We start from the raw sequence: 22,007 nt of genomic DNA on the forward strand, positions 1-22,007 counted from the left end.
AGAAATTATAGTTCATTAAAATGACCCTTTTTTAGGCAAAGTTACTTCAGATGAGGAAATTTTATGCTAGAAATAAAATGTCAAATGAATCTTCTTAAATTAAAAAACTCTGTGCCAGTTGTGTTAGTGTTACAGATTCTGAGCTTAGAAGGTTTTAAAGCAGTATGTTGGTGCCCACTGAAACAATGGGAACATAGAAGTTAAGGTCAATAATCATGGTAAAAAATTATAATCTAATTGCCAAGAAAAGCAGGTGTTGAGAAATAAAAATTCTCAATGGGGTTAATTTCTTGCCCATAGTCAGCAGGTGGGCTTCTCATGGGGTCATATAGGGCAACACACACCTTTCTACTCATGGCTCCACCTTTTCTAGGTCCTCTAGGGGAAAGAAATTGGGGATGGCACCTTATAGGTTTCTATTTGTTAACCTGGGAAGACGTACACATCACTTTGCTCCCATTCTCTTGGCCATAATTTAGTTATAGGATAATATCTAATTGTAAGGGAGGTGAGAATACTTAACCTAATTACATATCCAGGAAAAGAAAGAGAACATGACCATGGGTGAATGCCAGCAAAGCTGGGATACTACATCAGCTAGCCCTGCTGCAGTCTGAAGTGGATAGCCTCTGGGAAGCTTCTGGATCTCTTCCTTCCTGCACAGAGGTTCTTGTATACTAGTCTGGGCCTGTAAGCTGCAGTGAAAAATATGTTCTGTGTTGGAATAGTGACCATGCTCCTTCTTTCACTCATATGTTCATTCAGCAAACAGTGATAAACGTCACATTTAGACTAGCAACTGTGCATCTACAAAAAAATATTTCACAGCCTAAGACCTCAATGGGCTCACGGTCTAGTAGATGAGCCAGGACAACTGCAGGAACAGCTGTCACACCAGCAGTATGTGGTAAATAGCATAGGAGAAGTGTGGCATGGTATCGGCTATCTGGCGTGCAAACAATGATTTATTTATGGTGTTTTCTGCAGGTGTCTGAGAATGGTGAGGGTCTTACTGATGGGTCTGTGATAGAGAAAGAGAGCAGAGAGTGAGCAGAGAGAGGTAGAAAAATGAAATGATATGACACTGAATATGTGAAGGATGGAAGTCAGGGCAGCCAACCTCATGAAGGCCTTTAAGATTGGATTGTATTTGTTAGAGAAGGAAGGTCACTGACAGTCCTGAACATTTGGACAGGTTGGCTGTCAAGTAGAAAGGGGTCTCTACCTTCTAGAGAAAGGGAGTGCTCTGTACCACACCCTCCGTCCTTGGCACAGAGCCTTGCCTCGCCAATGCTGGCTGGCCACAGAGGGACAAGGGAACAAATGAGCATGGAGAGGGCTTCTGGAAAGCAGACCAAACCCACATCCACCAAGGTAAGGTGGTGGTGGTACTATGTCCAGTCTTGCTGTGGACACAGCCTCTCCTCAGGAACCCACATGCCATTGTTAGCAAACATTCCACTGACCTCTAGTGGTCAAAACGGTGCCCAAACAGTCCCACTTACCCTGTTCCACAAGTGTGTTTCCCCAGTGATATCTGCTGAGGAGCAAATTGCTTCTGGTAGAGCTTCTCTTTTTCTCGTGTCATCTTTTTTGTCCTGAATAGACTTTTCCCTTTTATTCAACTAAATCTGTTCGCCACTCACTCTCTTAGCAAAGGCGCTCAGCCCAAGCTTCAGGGCTGGAGGAGACATGACACCTTCAAGTTGTGTCCAAGCTGGTCACAGCCAGCTGAAGCCCTTTTCTTCACCGCGTAACGCATCTGGGTTGCAGTGAAGGATAGGCACAGACTAAAAGTCAGTATTGTACTCACAGTTAAATTTTACTAGACTGTGAGGTGGGGTCAAGTCTTCTAATAACAATCACTCATGCTTAGCAATCACTCTATGTCAGATACCATTCCAAACACTTCAGATATAAAAATGTATTTTGTCTTCCCCAAGCCCTTGGAAGCAGGCACTGTTATCCTTCAATCTCAAAAAGCCCAAGGAGGATAAGTACCTAGTTCAAGATTACACAGCTGAGCCCTGATGGAACAGACACCTGAACCTACCAGCATAATTGCAGAACCTGTGCTTTCAGCAACCACAGGATACTGGCTCCCAGCATCATCTTGGAATAGCCATGTGACATTTCCACATTCCCTGGGCTCTGCTTCCTCATCTGATAAAGGAAGGGATTGAACTGGATACAGCAGAGATTTCAGACTTTGCTTAGAAGGGCAACAGGCATAAGTAACAGATAACAAAACATTTGTTTTAGCTAAAGCAGAGGGCCCATAAGCCACCTCCTTTCATTCAACTAAATCTGTTCACCACTCACTCTCTGCTCCCTCCCTGCTCTCTTCAACTCCTGGGAAGGAGCTCAGGACTCCAGGAAACTGGAGGGCACCAAAGAATTGTTTAGCTAGTATTTATTTAGTACTTACTGTATTTCTGGCATTGCATTAGGTGTTTTGGAAATATTGTACACTTAATCTTCACAAAAATCTCATGAAGTAGTTGCTAAGATTCACATTCGACAGATGAGTAAACCAAAGAGAGAATTAAATATCTAGCGTGAAGTCACACAGGTAATAAGCAGTAAAACTGGATGCAAGTCCAGATCTGTTTGATCCCACAGTTCATGCCTTTAACAGCGAACTTTGTAGTCCCTCGGATAGTGAGACCCGGTCCTCAGGCTTCAAGCCTACCCTGGACTCAGCGTGCCAGTGAAGGAGAACTGTGGAGCATTGGGGAAGCCGAAGGTAGAGATGAGCTTACAGGAGGAACCCAAATGACACCCGGGCATCCCCACTCCAGCTTAGGTCACCTTAAAACAGACAGCACGCCACCAGGGTCACTGTCAGTAAGAATGGAGACCACCTCTGCCCTTATAGAATGTTTATGTCAAAGGAAACTGTTCTTGAATAAGATTTTCAAGGCTCCTTTCTAGATGCTGGTTCCCACACTAGGAGATGGTAGAAGCAGACGCATTTGTCACCAGCCCAGACATGAGCTGCCTCTAGGAGGAAACTGCAAAGCCTGGTTGAGCAGGGCTATCAGATCAGCCCACATCACCTAGCCCACTTGGTGTTTGCTTATCTCCTCTTGGCAGGTGAGAAGAAATGGTTGGTTAGAGGCGTCCTGGGAGGCCCCCTTTCTTGAAGCATTTGTTGTTCTTCAAATTTATGGTTGCTGTTCTAATCCAGGGTCTGGATAGAAAAGTGATCACCATTGGGTTTTTGATGCCCTCTCTTAATTTTAAAAACACCAGATTTCTAATCAGTGCATCTTAATAGGAGAGAATCAGAAGACCTGAGTTCTAGCCCTAGTTCTGCTCTTACTAGCTCTATGATCTCGGGTAAATGTTGTTTCCTCTCTGGTCTCACAGAGGGAAGGCAACTGACCAAATTCACCCAGCAACCTAATGACACAGTTAAGACTTAAAACTAAGCCTCTATTCCCTCTTCAGTATCATGTGATTGATGGGTTCACCACATCATTGGATTAATTCGTCAGTGCAACAAATGTTTATTAAGCTCTCCCTCTGTGCCAGGGAACATGCCAGGAACTGGGATTACCATGATGAACAGAAACCAGAGGGAAACTCTGAAATCTTCAAGTTGCTCATTTTCCATTAAAGATGAAGAAAGTGGCTATGGCCATACCACCCTGAAAGCGCCCGATCTTGTTTAAGGATGAAGAAATTGATGTCCAAAGGGGGAAGCACATGACTTGTTCAAAGTCGCAGAGAAAGTGAAGTGGTATAAAATAACCATGACACATGGTGAGCACAAAAAATGGAATATGTAATGAATTTAGTATATGTAGCTGTATTTTGTGTACTTAAGGAACCAAAGCGCTGATAAAAAAAAAAAAAATGAGAAGAAGGGAAAATAAGCCTTATTTGGAGGCCCAGGAGTCACAGGCAGAGAGGTCAGTACAGAACAAACACAGACAAGTCTTTGATTCCTCATGGTGGCATTTTGTTCTCTAAGAATAGTAGGAATTTCTGTGTCCCAGGGAGTGTCCAAGACAAAGTGTGATGTCCCTAGTATGAACTATAGCTGGGAGTGAACGCAGGGAAAATGATACTGGGGCAAAAGTTTAATGAAGTTGTTCCTTTATAAAGTCGTTGCTCAAATGCTGGCCATGTGAGAAAGAGCAAAATGCCCTTGAGTGGCTTTCTGACTGTGCTTGGCAAGTCCAATGTTGCATCTGAGGATGGGGGGCCATAAGCTCCTAGGAGACACGCAGTTTGATTGTGTGTTAGAGCCAACACTTTGTGCTTTGTGACCACAAGAAACATATTACCACCTGATTTCTGGCTGTAATCACTTCTCCCCACATGTTACCTGAGTTTGAGGCTGGGAGCAAGCTGACTTTATCTGAATGGAACCATACACAGTTTTGAAGCTCATCATTTTCTCTTATTTTTAAAAAGAATTCATTTATTTCAGAGAGAGGGAGGGGGAAGAAGCAGAGGGAGAGGGAGAGAGCGAATCTCAAGCAGACTCCCTGCTGAGTGCAGAGTCCTCCTGGAGGCTTCATCTCAAGACCCATGAGGTCATGACCTGACCCAAATCACGAGTCAGATGCTTAAGGGACTGAGCCACCCAGGTGTCCGTGAAGCTCAATATTTTAAATTAAAGTACTGTAAGCTAAAACATCGTACCTTAATTTAGCTTTTCTCTAAGTGTTGATTTTAATTGCTTTATACCAGATTACTCTTAGCGTCTGAATTACTGGACATGACTGTAGTTGACATAAGCTCTGAGATAAATCCAAAGAGATACAAAGTAAAAGTTGAATTTACTCTCCATGGGTTACCTACATAGCCATTTTATGGCAACTCTCATGGCGGCAATAGAAAGCACAAAGTCATTACGTCCACTAGAGCAAGCATTCAGTGCCTCTGATGCTCTACCCTCCCCTCAGTCACCTCCAGCAGCTCCAGTCTGGTTCCTCTGAGCTGACCCGTCCAGACACAGCTTTCTTTGGAGAGTGCGGGGCCTCGGCCCAAGAAACTATGGGGACTGGTACTTGCTGACATTCCTTGACTGAGCCCCTACGATGCTTCCCAGTCATGTGTTCTCACCAGTATGTGCCCAGGTTCCCAGACGGAAATCATCTCCCTTGAAAGTTAACCTCAAAGAGGTGACGATGCTGTCTCAAAGGGCAAGGACACCTGAAGAGCAGACAAGACGGGTAAGTGAGGAAATTAGGGGTGCAGAAGGAAAGGGGGTGAAGAAAAGGGGAAGTCAAGACAAGGAAGGGGATTTTACAGTTTCCAAATCTAGTCACATCCCACCTGGTTGAGGCCCAGGACTCATTTTGCTTAATGATGATCCACCGTGATGAAGGAATATGTCTTGGCCCTGAGCATTCATGGTTGAGCTGGACCACAGCTGCAGTCTCAGGCTGAATCCATCTGTGGAGGTCGGCCCCAGGGTGACCTTGGCCTCTTCCAAAACCTGTTCAGTCAGACCAGGCTAAAGGATGGGGGGAATGGAAGGAGGCCAGATGGCAAGGGCTAAAGCCAGGGTGCAGGCTGTGGCTGATGGGTTCAAGGCCCCTGGCTGGACTTCTGTCCCTGTCCCCACCAAACTCTCTTGCTTGTGGCTGGCAGAAGGAACCGAGTGGCTATGGGGAATTAGTAATGAGATACGAAGCCATTCACCTCCAGGTCACTAGTTCAAAACCAGGTCAACACTGAGTCGAAGTTTCCAACCAGGGGTGGAGCATGGTGAGTGGCTTGAAGGCAGATATTTGCCCTCCCCATAGACAGCTCAGGCAGGTCAGCCTGGGTCACAGGGCAAGGAGCTCTGTCCCTGGTGACATGCTGTATAAGCCAAAGAGGCCTCCATGTGGGGCTTGTCCTTCTGGCTCTGCTCTTCCCAAGACCCAGATTCTCTGCCTCCAGGCCAGGTCATACTCATATATGCTCACATAGGGCTCTGCATGTCAGAAGAATCCAGGTAGGCAGCACTCAGATCAGGTTCTGTCTCCTTAGAAATCTCTGGGTCTCTGAGATCACACTGATAATATAGATATACATAGATCACCCTCCAACACATCCTAGTTTTATTGTTATTTTGCTTTATCGTTATCTGAACTAGTTTATTTATTTATTTGGCAATTGCCTGAACCTTAACATTATCATCACGTAAGCTCTTTGAAAGCAGAGACCTAATATATGCCTGGTACTTACTAGGTATTTAACAATTGTTTACTGAATGAATGACTACGTAAAATAAAGAACGAACCCTTGGTGCCTCACATAGTGTTTGGCAGGGAGGATATGCTCTAAGATATTTGCTAAACAAATTAATGAGTGAATTCACGGATCACAGAATGAAAGTTTTAAGAGACATTCTCTCCTAGCATGCTGATGGTAATCATTTACTGATGGATAATAAGCAAGTTTTTCTCAACACCAAACTAAAATCTCTAAACCAAAAGCACAGTGCTTGGCTCACTGTAGATGTTTGGGAAGTGTTTCTTGAGTGAATGAAAGATGAATGGATGGATCAATGGAAGGACAGACGGACAAGAGGATCAAACAAGTAAGGTTAGCATATATGGCTGAAGCAAAACCCAAAAGATTTATGAAAGTTAATTTTTTCCTTGTCATTCAAAACATTGGCCTTTTGGTTTTCCTCTCTCAGTAACTCTAGATCTGGATTGTTCTCACATATTCAGCTCAACCTAATTAAGTTTTTTCAAACATTCATTCATTCATTTGTTTTAGTCAATATTCACTGTGTGCCAGGCATATACAAAGACAAGTACTACTCAATACAAGGAGTAGAGTCAGACAATCCTTAAAACTTTCTTTGTCTACCATTTCGCTAAAGTATCTTTTACTTATTATATAACCTCCTATCTACTCATTCATGTGTTCATTGGGCACTTTCTCCCATGCCAGTCCTATGCTATGGAGTTATAGCAATAAGAGAGTATGGTTGTGTTTTGTACACTATGTAAGACATAGTGTACAAAATGTCACTTTTTTGTATACTATGTTTTACATAGTGTACAAAACATGTATACTATGTCTTGTAACTATTCTGTCTTTCCTAGACTATAAGTGACTACTCATTCAGATACTGAAGTGGGAATTATTCATAAATCAGAACTAACTTCTAGTAAAAATTACAGGCAGGGCCTATATTGAACATATTTGCTCTGTGTTGTGATTAATCTAGCACCACTGACAATTGGCAGCTATGTGGAGATCTTCAATAATGAGACTGTTTATAACACCTAAAAGTATGAAAATTTCAAGTTATATTTCTCCAGGCAAGAATTGAGTAGTCTTGTAATTCAAGATAATTGATGTAACATCTATGAGTGTCTACAATATGCCAGATATTATGCTGTATGTTGAGAATGATGGATAAAGTCCTGCTCTGACTCTCTGAAAGTTTTAAATCTAGTTAAAGATATAAAAACACTTTGGTCAATGTGGTAAGGATTATAAACGAGGTATGATTGAATACAATGGGAGAAGAGGGTTTGATTCATTATGTTTTAGAAAACTGAAATAGGTTTTACAGTGCAGCCAATGTTTGAGGTTTGCTTTCTCCAAACAACAGAAGTTTGTGAAAGGAGAGAAGGACCCTTCAGGAGAACGGTGTGGTATAGCCTAAGTCTGATGGTTGTGAATATGTGAAAGTTACACAACCGGGAGTAATCATGAGTTGTCAGTGTGGCTAGAATACAGGGCATTCTCTTCAGAAGAGAATGGAACTGGAAAAGCATTTATGAGCCAGACCAAAGGTTTCTTAAGTGCTATGCTAAAGAGCTTGATTTTTAATGTCTAGGTAATAGGGAGTAATCAAATTAGTGCTTTTAACTATTATTTTGAGGGGGGGGGGGGTTCCTCATCTCCTACAACATGACAAATAGATGACCTGAAAACTCTCCTCTCTCAAAGTTCTTAGAAATGCTGAACAAAATATTTTTTAAAAATGTTTCTTTCTACATGCAAAGCTGAGCTCACAAGAAAATAAAGCAGATCTCCCCAGGGGAAAACAAGTAGGGGTTGAAAATGAGTGCTATCAACAAGTGAACAGATATGAGACAAGCCTGGTTGTTGAGGCAGGTACAGAGGGGGTTGAGTTTTCAGGCTTTTAGGATTCATACTTTTAAATTTAGGTTGGGTTTTTTTTAGGTCCACAGAAATATTGAATATGAGGCCTAGAGTCTACACCAGGTAGAGACTTTAAAGTTTCATGTAAAGCTAGGAAAAGGTTTATAAGGGAACATTCTGCTCACCTGCTAAGGAAGATGGCCCATAAGGTTGTATGTTGAGCCTGGGCTATGAGTAGAAGAAAAGGAAGTGTCCCTTGTAATCTCATCATCACATGATCACCTTCATATGGGTGGATCGGGGGTTTGCATTTACAGTACTTGGGTGGCTCAAGAGTCCCTAGGTCAAGAAAATAATGAGAAGTCATCTCGAGAGGAAGATACTGTTGGGATTCCATGGTACACAAAATGGCCCAGCAGGATTCAAGCTTAGTGCAGGTCATTCAGAGTTCTCATGACCGATGTAGTGAATTCTTAGCTTTGATGTTACAGTCTCACAACCCACCCCTGAAAAACATCAGCAAACACAATGAACAATAGGTGTAGAGCTCTAAGAATCATCATTCAGAAAATAGAGCTACTGGTGAGAAACTGTATATTAGTATCCTTTAAAAATAATTAAAAACAATAAAAATAATTAAATATGGGGCACCTGGGTAGCTCAGTCTGTTAGGCATCTGCCTTTGCCTCAGGTCATGAACCAGGGTTCCTGGGATCAAGCCCCGTGTGGGCTCCCTGCTCAGTGGAGAGTCTGCTTCTCCCTCTCCCTCTGCTTCCCACCTCCTGCCCCCATGCTGGGTCTCTCTCTCAAATAACTAAATAAAATCTTTTAAAAATAAAAATTATTAAAATATATACAGGGAAAAAAAGAAAAAAAATCATAAGACACTATGCAAATAACCCAGGCAGATTTGAAAAAACAAATAGAACTCAGAAAAACAAAAGTGTAGTAATTGAGGGGGCGTTCCAAGATGGCAGAGGAGTAAGAGAGCTAAATTTTATTGGGTCCCAGGAATTCAGCTAGATAGTTATCAAACCATCCTGAACACCTACAAACTCAACAGGAGAGTGAAGAGAAGAAGAGCAGCAACTCTAGGAACAGAAAAGCGACTACTTTCTGGAAGGTAGGATGTGTGGAGAAGTGAATCTGAAGCAATGGGAAGATAGACCGTGGGGGGAGGGGCTGGCTCCCGGCAAGTGAGAAAGCGGCGGAGCACAAAATTGGAACTTCTAGAAGTTTGCTCCGTGGAGGGATGTTGCTCCAGAGGCTAAGTAGGGGTGGACCCCTCAGGGTGACAATGTGGTCTCAGGTCCAGTGGGGTCACAGAAAGATCGGGGGTGTCTGAAGGTGGCAGAGCTCCCAGGTATCGGGGCAGGGAAGCTGGCTGCAGAGACGGAGCCAAGGAGTGGGCTCTCAGCTCAGGGTTACCTTAAACTGTGATCTGTGGCACAGACATACAACTGCTCTTCGAGCAGGGACCCCACAAGTGACAGATCCTGGGAGACCCACCTTCCTGCTCCAGAAGGAGTAGCATGGCAGGAATCTGCTGGGTTTGGAGACTCCAAATGGGGCCATGCACCAGAGATATAAACACTCGGTCACAGGCCAGGTGAGCTCAGAGTGTGGCCAGAGACCAGGGAGACGGGAGGGATTGACTGCTTTTCTCTGAGGGTACACTGAGGAGTGGGGCCCTGCGCTCTTGGCTCTTCTAGCTGGAGATTGGGAGGCCGCCATCTTCATTCCCGTCCTCCAAAGCAGTAAGGAAAGCCTTCAGGGAACAAAGCTCTGAGAGCAAACTCAGGCAGGTTGCTTAGCCTGGCCCCTGGCAAGGGTGGTGCAATTCTGCCTTGGGCAAAGACATCTGGGTATCACAGCAACAAGTCCCTCCCCCTTCTGGGATCAGCAAGAACATACAGCCAAGAACAAGTTCACTGATCAATAAGAACTAAAATACATCAGAGCTATGAGAATACAGCACATAGAATTCATGGCTTTTCTCCCATGATTCTTTAATCTTTCAAAGTTAATTTTTAAAATTTTCTTTATTTTTTTCTTTTTCTATTTCTTTTTTTAAAAAATTAAATTTTTTTTTAAATTTTCCTTTTACAACCAACTTCTTATCAATTCCTTTTTTAAAATCTTTTTAACTTTTCATTTTTAATGTCATATCCTATCCCTTCATTGTATTTAACCATATATATAGATATATAAGTTTTTCTTTAAAATTTTGGGATACAGATTTTTCTAACAGACCAAAGTGTACCCCAAATCTAGTGTATGACTTTGTTCTATTCACCAGCTTGATCATATTCTCCCCCCCCTTTTTAAAAATTTTTCTTATTTCTTTTTTCAGCCAACTTCTTATCAATTCCTTTTTAAAAATCTTTTTTAATTTTCATTTTTAAAGTCATAGTCCATCCCTTCATTGTATTCACCTTTACTTTTGTATATATATGAGTTTTTCTTTCTTTAAAATTTTGGGAGGCAATTTCTTCTAACAGACCAAAATACCCCCAAAATCTAATGTATGGCTCTGTTCTTTTTACCAGACTGATATCATATTTTTTTTCTCCCCCCCACCGCATCCAGTTTCAGGTCTCTTCTGATTTGTCTCATGCATAATTTCTTGTTATCCTTGTAGCATTTTGGTCCCTTGTTCAACTCTTCATTTCCAGACAAAATGACAAAATGAAAAAACTTACCTCAAAAAAAAAAAAAGAACAAGGGGCACCTTGGTGGCTCAGATGCTAAGCATCTTCCTTCTGTTCAGGTCATGATCCCAGGGTCCTGAGATTGAGCCCTGCATTGGGCTTCCTGCTCAAGCAGGAGATCTGTTTCTCCCTCTCCTACTCCCCCTTCTTGTGTTCCCTCTCTTGCTGTTTCTCCCTCTGTCAAATAAATAAATAAAATCTAAAAAGAAAAAAAAAAGAGAACAAGGCAATACCTACTTCCGGGGAACTAATCAACATGGACATTAACAAGATGTCAGAACTAGAGTTCAGAATGACAATTATACAGGTACTACCTGGGCTTGAAAAAAGCATAGAAGATACTACAGAATCCCTTTCTGGAGAGATAAAATCTAACCAAGTCAAAATCAAAAGGCTATTACTGAGGTGCAATAAAAAAATGGAGGCTCTCACTGCTAGGATAAATGAGGCAGAAGAGAGAGTTAGTTATATAGAAGACCAAATGATGGAGAATAAAGAAGCTGAGAAGGGTGCCTGGGTGGCTCAGTGGTTTAAGCCTCTGCCTTCAGCTCAGGTCATGATCTCAGGGTCCTCTGCTTAGCAGGGAGCCTGCTATCCCCTCTATCTCTGCCTGCCTCTCTGCCTATTATAATGTCTCTAAAAATAAATAAATACAATCTTTTTAAAAAAGGAAGCTGAGAAAAAGAGAGATAAACAACTACTGGATCATGAGGGGAGAATTCAAGAGATAAGTGATCCTATAAAGCAAAACAAAACAGAAATCAATGAAATAGAAACCAGAAGAACAGTAGAACACATAAATGAAACTAGGAGCTGGTTCTTTTAAAGAATTAATGAGATTGATAAACCTCTGTCCAGACTTATCAAAAAGAAAAGAGAAAGGACCCAAATAAATAAAAACCATGAATGAAAGAGAATAAATCATAACACCAAAGAAATAAAAACAATTATAAGAAAATATTATGAACAACTATATACCGACAAATTAGACAATCTGGAAGAAACATAAAGACTTATAAACTACCAAAATTAACCAGGAAAAAAAATAGAAAACCTGAACAGACCAATAATCAGCAAGGAAATTGAAGCAGTAATCAAAATTCTCCCATCAAACAAGAGCCCGGGGCCAGATGGCTTTCCTGGGGAATTCTACCAACCAGTTAAAGAAGAGTTAATATCTTTTATTCTGAAACTGTTCCAAAAAATAGAAATGGAAATAAAAACTTCCAAACTCATTTTATAAGGCCAGTGTTACCTTGATCCCAAAACCAGACTAAGACCCCATCAAAAAAGAGAATTACAGACCAATATCCTTGGTGAACACAGTTGCAGAAATTCTCACCAAAATACTACCCAGTAGGATCCAACAGTACATTAAAATGATTATTCACCATGACCAAGTGATATTTATTCCTGGGCTACAAGGTTGGTTCAACATCTGCAAATCAATCAATGTCATATACTACATTAATCAAAGAAAGGACAAGGACCATATGACACTCTCAATAGATGCAGAAAAAGCATTTGACAAAGTACAGCATTCTTTCTTAATTAAAACTCTTCACACTGTAGGGCTAGAGGATACATACCTTAATATCATAAAAGTCATCAATGAAAAACGCACAGTGAATATCATTCTCTGTAGTCAGAAACATGGCAGAGAAGTCCACTATCACCACTGCTATTCAACATAGTACTAGAAGCCCTAGACTCAGCAATCAGACAACAACAAGAAATAAGAGTCCTATGAACAAAGTCAAAGTTGGCAAAGAAGTCAAACTCTCACTCTTTGAAGATGATATGATACTTTATATGGAAAACCCAAAGACTCTGTTCCAAAACTTCTAGAACTCTTACAGTTCAATAAAGTAGTAAGATAAAAAACAATGCACAAAAATCAGTTGCATTTCTATACACCAAAAAAACAGAAAAAAGAGAAATTAGAGTTGATCCCATTTACAATCCACCTAAACCCATAAGATACCTAGGAATAAATCAAATCAAAGAGATAATGAATTTGTACTCAGAAAACTATAGAATACTCATGAAAGAAATTGAAGAAGATGCAAAGAAAAGGAAAAACATTCCATGCTTATGGATTGGAAAAACAAATATTGTTAAAATGTCTATGCTACCCAGAACAATCTATATATTTAATGCAATCCTTATCAAAATACCATCAACTATTTTCACAAAAGTGGAACAAATAATCCTAAAATTTGTATGGAACCAGATAAGACCCCGAACAGCCAGAGGAATGTTGAAAAAGAAAACCAAGTTTGGCGACATCACAATTCCAGACTTCAAGCTCTATTACAAGACAGTATGGTACTGGCACAAAAACAGACACATAGATCAATGGAGCAGAATAGAGAGCCCAGAAATAGACCCTCAACTCTATGGTCAACTAATCTTTGATAAAGCAGGAAAGAATGTCCAATGGGGGGCAAAACCAGTCTCTTCAACAAGTGGTATTGGAAGAACTGGACAGCCACATGCAGAAGAATGAAACTAGACCATTTCCTTAAGCCACACACAGAAATAGACTCAAAATGGATGAAAGACCTGAATGTGAGACAGGGATCCATCAAAATCCTTGAGGACAACACAGGCAGCAACCTCTTCGACCTCAGCTGCAGCAACTTCTTCCTAGAAACATCTCCAAATGCAAGGGAAGGAAGGGCAAAAATGAACTGTTGGGACTTCATCAGGATAAAAAGCTTTTGCACAGCAAAGGAAACAATCAACAAAACCAAAAGACAACTGACAGAATGGGTGAAGATACTTGGAAAGATACAAAATCTGTAAAGAACTTATCAAATTCAACAACCAAAGAACAAATAATGCAATCAAGAAATGCGCAGAAAATATGACCAGACATTTCTGCAAAGAAGACATCCAGATGACCAACAGACACATGGAAAGGTGCTCAACATCACTTGGCATCAGGGAAATACAAATCAAAACCACAGTGTTATACCACCTCACACCAGTCAGAATGGCTAAAATTAACTAGTCAGGAAATGACAGATGTGACAAGGATGTGGAGAAAGAAGAACCCTCCTACACTGTTGGTGGGAATGCAAGCTGGTGCAGTCATGCTGGAGAACAGCATGGAAGTTCCTCAAAAAGTTGAAAATAGAGCTACTCTATGACCCAGCAATTTCACTACTGGGTATTTACCCCAAATATACAAATTTAGTGATCTGAAGGGGCACATGCACCCCAATATTTATAGCAACAATGTCCATAATAGCCAAACGATGGACAGAGCCTAGATGTCCAAGAAGATGTGGCATATGTACACAGTGGAATATGATGCAGCCATCAAAAATGAAAACTTGTCGGGATGCCTGGGTGGCTCAGTGGGTTAAGCCGCTGCCTTCGGCTCAGGTCATGATCCCAGGGTCCTGGGATCGAGTCCCACATCAGGCTCCTTGATCGGCGGGGAGTCTGCCTCTCTCTCCGCCTCTGCCTGCCTCTCTGCCTGCTTGTGTGCTTTCTCTCTCTCTCTTTCTGACAAATAAATAAATAAAATATTTAAAAAAATGAAAACTTGTCATTTGCAACAATGTGGATGGAACTAGAGAGTATTAGCCTAAGCAAAACAAGTCAGTCAGAGAAAGAGAATTATCATATGATCTTGCTGATATGTGGAATCTGAGAAACAAGGCAAAGGATCATGGGGAAAGAGTGGTAAAAATGAAATGGGACAAAATCAGAGAGGGAGACAAACCTAAGAGACTCTCAATCTCAGGAAACAAACTGAGGGCTGCTGGAGTGGAAGGGTATGGGAGTGATGGGGTGGCTGGGTGATGCAGCCTCCCTGGGGAGGGCATGTGCTATGGTGAGTGCTGTGAATTGTGTAATCACAATTGGTGAATCACAGACCTGTACCCCTGAAACAAATACATTATATGTTCATAAAAAAATTATAGTAGTTGACATGGGTTAAACAAAGCAAAAGTGAGAGTTTAAGAACTGGCATCTTTCAAAAAGCTGCATGAAATGTAGCAGAGACATAAAGAGATAAAAAATACAAAAACAAGATTAAGAGACATGAAGGCTAGACTGAAGGTAAACATATGACTAATAGGAATTTCAGGAGGAGAATATTAAGAAAATGAGGAAATAACCAAAGAGAAAAAGCCCGTGAACTTTCTAGAATCTATGAAAGAAATGAATCTGCAGAGGCAGGAAATGAGTTCTAAGAAAGATAAAATTAAATCTATACTAAGTAACATCATAGAAAAAAAATTTTAAAACCCCAAATGGGGAAAGCCTGGCTGCCTCAGTAGGTAGAACAGGCAACTCTAGATTTCAGGACTCTGAGTTCAAGCCCCAGGTTAAGTATAGAGGTTATTAAAAAATAAAATCTTAAAAAATAAAATAAAATAAATAGATCTTAAGAGTGCAAGAGAGAAATATGGATTGTTCACAAAGGAATGACTTCTCAAAAGCAGTAATGAAAGCCAGAAGTCAGTGGAATAGATTTTTAAAGTGCGGAGAGAAATTAACCTTCATTTTTACCTCTTTCAACAATCATCTAAGAACAAGAGAAAATAAAGATATTTTTAAGCAATAACCAGGAGAATTTACTATTCAACGACTCTTGTGGAGAGGATTTCTAGAAGTATGCATTTTAGGAAAGAAGAAATTGAACCCAGAGGGGAAAATTCAGAGGCAAGAAGAAAAGATAATTCAAAGAGGTTGGTAGGCATCTAGGCAAAGCCAAAAAATGCATTCGTTCCCCCAAATAGCACCAATAACAACAACAACAACAACAATAAAATTTAGATGTAGAAAAGTCAGGTAGAAATACCCAAAATTCTGGATGGTGATAATATGTAAAGTTAAAACATTCTTAATTCTTTACGTCATTTGGAAAAAGGTAGTGATATTTAGACTTTTGGGCCAACATGCTTAATAAAGGTTGAAGGTTAGCCACAAAAAGAGTAAAAACAACATGTAATTTTGAAAGTAATGGAGGAAAAGGGAGACGTACAGAAAATCTGATCCAAAAGAAGACAGGAAAAGACCCAGAAAAGGATTTCACAAAGCAAAGTAAATAGAAAGTACAAAAAAGAAATTGTGAAAATAAACCCAAATATCTTAGGAAACACAATACATTTAAGTGGATTAGACTCACTGGTTAAAAGACAATTGTCCCATTTGATGTTAAAAAAAAAAATGGAGAAAGAAAACTTGTTTCTGCTGTTTTCTGAAAATATACCTACACCAGCAGCACGATTCAATAAGGTGGAAAGTAAGAGGGCAAAAAGAAGTATACCAGGCAAGTACTAATCAAGACCAAACTGCAGCTATTACAACTGCTGCAGAGTAAAAGTTTTTAAGGCAAAAAAAGAGAGATCATTATATAATGATAAAAGGAACAATTCATCAGAACATATAACAAACACAAATTTCTATTTATCTATTACAGACTCTCAAAATATATAAAAGCAAAATCAACTGAATTACAAGGAGGAGTTGACAAATCTTTGTAGGATATTTTATTTTTAATTTTTTTTCCTATAAGATATTTTAAAATACACCTTTCTGGTAATTGATAAAGTGACATAAAAATTGGCAGTGATTGAGGTGCGTGGGTGGCTCAGTTGGTTAGTGTTCAACTTAACTCTTGGTTTTGGCTCAGGTCAGAATCTCAGAATCATGAGATTGAGCCCTGCCTCAGGCTCTGCACTCAGCAGGGAGTCTGCTTGAGATTCTCCCTCTCCCTTGCCCCTCCCCCTACTCTTTCAGGTGCTCTCTTTCTCTAAAATAAATAAATAAACCTGTAAAAAATTGGCTTTAATTTATAAGATCTGAATAAGGTAATGAACAAGATTGGTCTAACGTATGGAGAATCTTGCACCCAACAACTGAAGAATGTACATTTTTTCAAACGCGCAAGAAATGTTTGCAGAAATTAATGTTCTAAGTCACAAAGCATGAAGAATGTATATTTTTTCAAACACTCAAGAAATGTTTGCGAAAATTAAGAAGGTTCTAAGTCACAAAGCAAGGCTCAAAAAAGGGTCAAAGGCTAAATATCACATAACCCAACCTTTCTGACCAAAAGCAAAAAGTTTTTAATGAACAACAAAAAAGTAACTAAAACAGGAACAATGTAAGTTCAGCATTTAAAGCATTTGTCCCCAATCCATAGGTCAAGGAAAAATTGTTAATAGAGATGAACAAATACTTAGAACAAAATCTGAAATCCTACCTAATAAAACTTGAGGGATATAGTTAAAAAGGACTGAAAGCAGCAGGCACCTTTGCCCCTTAGGGATATTTGGACCATCTGGAAACATTTGTTGTCATACCTGCGGGCAGATACGACTAGCATCAAATGGGTAGGGGCCAGAAATGCTGCTATCCTACAATTAAAGACCAGCTACCCACAATAAAGAATTATCTGGCTTCAGATGTCAATAAGGCCAATGTTGAGAAACCCTGATTTGGAGGGGAAGTTATGGTTCTAAGGGTTACACAGGACAAGGAGAATGGTAACTATGTTGGCAAACTGAGGATGGATAAGAAACCAGAGCCAGATGACAGGAAAGTGAGTGGGTTATTGTAATAATTAAAGTGGACTATAGTGGGGACTTAATCTAAGGCAGTGGCAACAAGAAGAGAGAAAAAAGAATTTCAGAGTGAATTAACAGGATCTGGAGACAGGTGGGACACTTCAAGGTAGAAACAAGCTGCAAATGCTCACAAATTTCTTAGTCAACTGTGGTGATCTCCTGGGGCTGGTGTCGACAGGGCATCCACAAGCATCCAGCTCAGGGAACAGGGTCAAATACCCATGGCTGAGTGCTGTGGGTCTCCAACAAAGAAGTGAGGTTGAGGCCCTGTCCTGGGAGGTGGGAAGCTGGTGGACACAGGCTCCCAGAGAAGGAGACGGTGGGAAGAGGACGTACTTTCTGAATGATCAGATACAAGAGCACCCGAGGTAGGGTGTGAGTGGCGGAATTCACTAGCCCCCAAAACCTCATCTTGTTCACGTGAACATGATGCAAGCCCTGAAGAAGTTTCCAATTCCACCGTGGTAGAGAAAAAGAAAGAGACCTAACCACACGTACCACAGCTCAGAGTATCAGAGACCACATTTAAGGTATGCTTCAAACAGCCATTGTGCAGCTAGAGAATGTCCCAGACTCAAGTCAGTGTAAACAGACTTATATTTACTAGCAGGAGGCCTAAAATAGAAATCCTGTATGCAGCAAGCTCTTCCTCATTAATGGTGTCCCTTCAATACCTCATTGGATACCCATTGGAGGAGCTGCTGTCAACTGTCAATGTCAGAAACAATGGCTGGTGGACCATTCTTCTTTCATATTTCATGGAGAAATTCAAATGGCACCAGTCATAGTCTGACAACAGCATTGGTGGAAATGCTCAGAGAGCTCTCTCGTTGGATCTAGCCCGTCTCCACGGGTTGATCTTCAGTATCTGAAAAACCTCAAACAGGTGGCTGAGGGAAATTTGGGGCTCACTGTTCAAAAGAATGTATAAGGAAGTCACGAAATTAACTTCTCCGAGAAACGTCCTATGATGTTTCTGACCTCATGAGGTTTTAGGTTTTTTTTGGTTTTGTTTTTTTTGTTTGTTTTTTTTGTTGTTGTTGTTGTTATTTTTCCATCTAGGTAAAAGACAATTTATTAGTCAAGGTGGCTGGTAATTTTTATTTATTTGTTTCCCATCAGACTGTCTCTGAAGTACACGTACATCTTTAGTTGGTTTGTAGTGTGTGAGAGAGAGACACACAGACACAACGTGGCAGACACAAAGAAAGACGAATAGACAAAGGACTTGTCTGTTCGTGTTGCTTCTTTGTTCAGTTGTCTGTCCTGTTAAACCACTTGCCTCTGTGAAAAGTGAAATGAATAGGATTTCCTTTGAGTACATTGTGGTGTTGGTAAGGAGAAGGGAGTGCAGAGAGAAAGACCAAGACATGTGGAGTGAGAGAGGCTGAGGAAGAGGGGTGGATGGCAGGAAGCTGAGTGTGTGTGGCTATTTTTTTTTTTTTTTCTGTTCTTAGCCAGCAGTTACTTGGCTCTGGGTCTTTCTGTGGATAAGACTTGTCCATTTTGCTGAGGATGGACCCCCTGGTTGCTTGGGGCTGTTCCTATTTGGGGTCTTGGGGTCCTTAGGAGGAACTGAAGGAAAAGGTTCAGGAGCTTCAGCCCCCATCAGAGTGGAACTGGGTGTTAGGCAAGAATAGAGAAAGGGGTGGACCCAGGACATCTTGTAATGTCACTGCACATCATAGTACCTTATGTTTAAGCTATTTTCACAGCTGCAATATCATTTGGTTCCATAAGGAAGTAAGATATATAACAGCTATCTCTTTTTTTAGTTTCAGGTATAGTGTTCAACAGTTTATCAGTTGCGTATAATACCCATGGTGTGTATACATCACATGTCCTCCTCACTGCCCGTCACCCAATTACCTCATCCCCCCATTCAGTTCTCCTCCAGCAGCCCTCAGTGTGTTTCCTATAGTTAAGGGTCTCTCATGTTTCTTCTCCTTCTCTGATGACTTCCCATTCAGTTTTCCCTCCCTTCCCCTATGTTCCTCTGCACTGTTTCTTATATTCCACACATGAGTGAAACCATATGATAAAATGTGAGACAGGAATCCATCAATATCCTAGAGGAGAACACAGGCAGCAAGCTCTTCAACCTCAGTCACAGCAACTTCTTGTTAGACATGTCTCCAAAGGCATGGGAAACAAAACCAACAATGAACTATCGGGACTTCACCAAAATAAAGATCTCTTTTAATCCTAAGACATTAGCATGCTTGTTCCTTTCTGATAATGAGAATCATATGATTGATCATCTCTTATTTTTTGCTTTGGTTACCCGGAAGCTCAGAACCATATTGATAGCCTAAATAGAACTGACTTTATTTTTGATTATGGTTTAGATTTTTTTTTTTTGCTTATATTCTTATTTTCCCTGCATCTGTTTTTTTTTTTTTCCTCATTTTTGATTTATTTTGCCATATTAGTCTCCTTTGGATTTTGGCTGGACGGTCATTGCATTCATGCAACAAATATTATCTCTGATACTGTTCCTCTTCCCTGTTTCATTTGTCTCTATAACATTTAAAATCTTCTAATATGCCACATCTATTACTTCTTTAACAATTATTATATATCTCCCCTGACTTCCTAACACTGTCAATAGAAATCAAGCTCCAAGAGGGTAGGGATTTTGTCTCATACGTACTGTATTTACAGTCTAGAGTAGTGCCTGACACATTGAAAGCCCTCCATGAATACCTACTGAGTCAAAGAATCATTCTCTACATGCCAAGTTCTGTGCTGGGAGATGGGAATCAGAGTTAGCTCCTTGGTATGGGACTGTGCAGGCTTACAGGGCCCTACACTTAGACAGGCTCCACACTTGGTTTAATGTTCTGCTGTCACCATGTTGAAATTCTTAATATGTTTGGAACAGGAAGCCCCACATTTTCGCTTTATACTGGACTCCGGATTCTACAATCAGTCATGTTGGGAGTATACCAGTGTAATTACCTGCATAGGTCTTGAACTACTGGTGGAAGGAATCATTAAAAAAATACTTAGCAAAATAATTATTTTAACCAAGAACATATATATATATATATAGTTACACACATGCACACACACAACTGCATGAGTCTTTTGACATAGGCCAACGCCTTTTTTCCTGTCATCTTTCTTATATAGAACACACACCCTTAATGCATCATCTGTGATTTCCTGTTTTTACTTCTTTAAAGTGAAGGTGGAAGTTAAAGATAGAGTTGAAAAGAAATCTGACTGCAGAATTCTTCTGGAGTTTTATAATCCTTTCTCCAACATTTTAGAATTGTTTCACTCACTCCTAAGAAAGTTTTGGTATCTTACCTTTATCAACTCTTTCTAAATTATTCAACTGGGTTTTAATATAAATGAATATGTTTTTGTTTTCACATTTCATTGGCTTATGTAATATTAAATTCAATTATATAAGTTACAATTAACACATACAACTAGAATGAATTGATTCAGGAAAAAATACAAAAGACTCTTGATAAGCAAACACTAAACAAGAGAGAAGTAAAAATGTCCAACTAAATTAAAGTTGAATGCTTCCAGCATTCAAAGCACCATAGGAGTCAATCAGTATGCTTCACAGAGAGGTGGAAAGAGTAGGTGAATCTGGAATTCAGTTACGTAGAGTTTGTTTAAGAGTTTCTACTGTTATTGGGGGTGCCTGGGTGGCTCAGTGGGTTAAGCCTGTGCCTTCAGCTCAGGTCATGATCTCAGGGTCCTGGGATCAAGCCCTGTGTCGGGCTCTCTGCTCAGCAGGGAGCCTGCTTCCCCCTCTCTCTGCAGGCCTCTCTGCCTACTTGTGATCTCTCTCTCTGTGTGTCAAATAAATAAATAAATAAAAATCTTTAAAAAAAAAAAAAGAGTTTCTACTGTTATTAATTCTATGACAACATATAACAAGGAGATTCAGGTAGGTCAAAGAGATCACAGAAGGCTTCCCTGAGGCTGTTATGACTGGGAAGAACGCCTAAAAAATTTAAAATAGAGTATACAACTTACTAAGATGAAGGAAGAGGAGTATTCCAGGCTGTACGAACAGCATGTCTAAAGGCCCTGCAAAGAGTAGGGACAAGGCATATTTGGAGACCTGAAAGAAGGTTGGTGTAGCTAGAATCTACAGAAGGAGGAGAATAATGAGCATGAGGAGCTGGAGAAGTCAGGAGGGAAAGATCTGGCAGACTTGGGGGACCATGTCAAAAGTTATAGGTTCTACAGTGGGAGAAAGGGAAGCTACTAAAGATTTTAAGTAGGGAGCATGACATTATCACATTCAAGTTTCACAAATATCTCTCTGGTTGCACTACAGAGAACAAAATGGAAGGGAACCAGAGTGGATTTGGAAGATCAGCAGGAGTACAGGTGAGAGAGCTTTAGTCAATTTGGGTTGTGATGCTGGAAATAAAGAGGAGACAAAAAACTTAGTGATATATCACATATGAAGGGGGAATGATGACACCTAATTTCCAAGTTGTTAAACTAGGTGGATAATGTTTCCATTCATTGAAATAGGAAATATTGGAAAATAAGTATGTTTTAGGAAGAAAAATCCTGAGTTTGATTTTGAAAATTTCAAGTTCAAGTTGCTTTTGAACATGTAAGTGAAAGAGACAGTTGGATTTAAATA

This window comes from Mustela nigripes, chromosome 6, assembly GCF_022355385.1.
Source record: "Mustela nigripes isolate SB6536 chromosome 6, MUSNIG.SB6536, whole genome shotgun sequence".
Taxonomy (NCBI): domain Eukaryota; kingdom Metazoa; phylum Chordata; class Mammalia; order Carnivora; family Mustelidae; genus Mustela; species Mustela nigripes.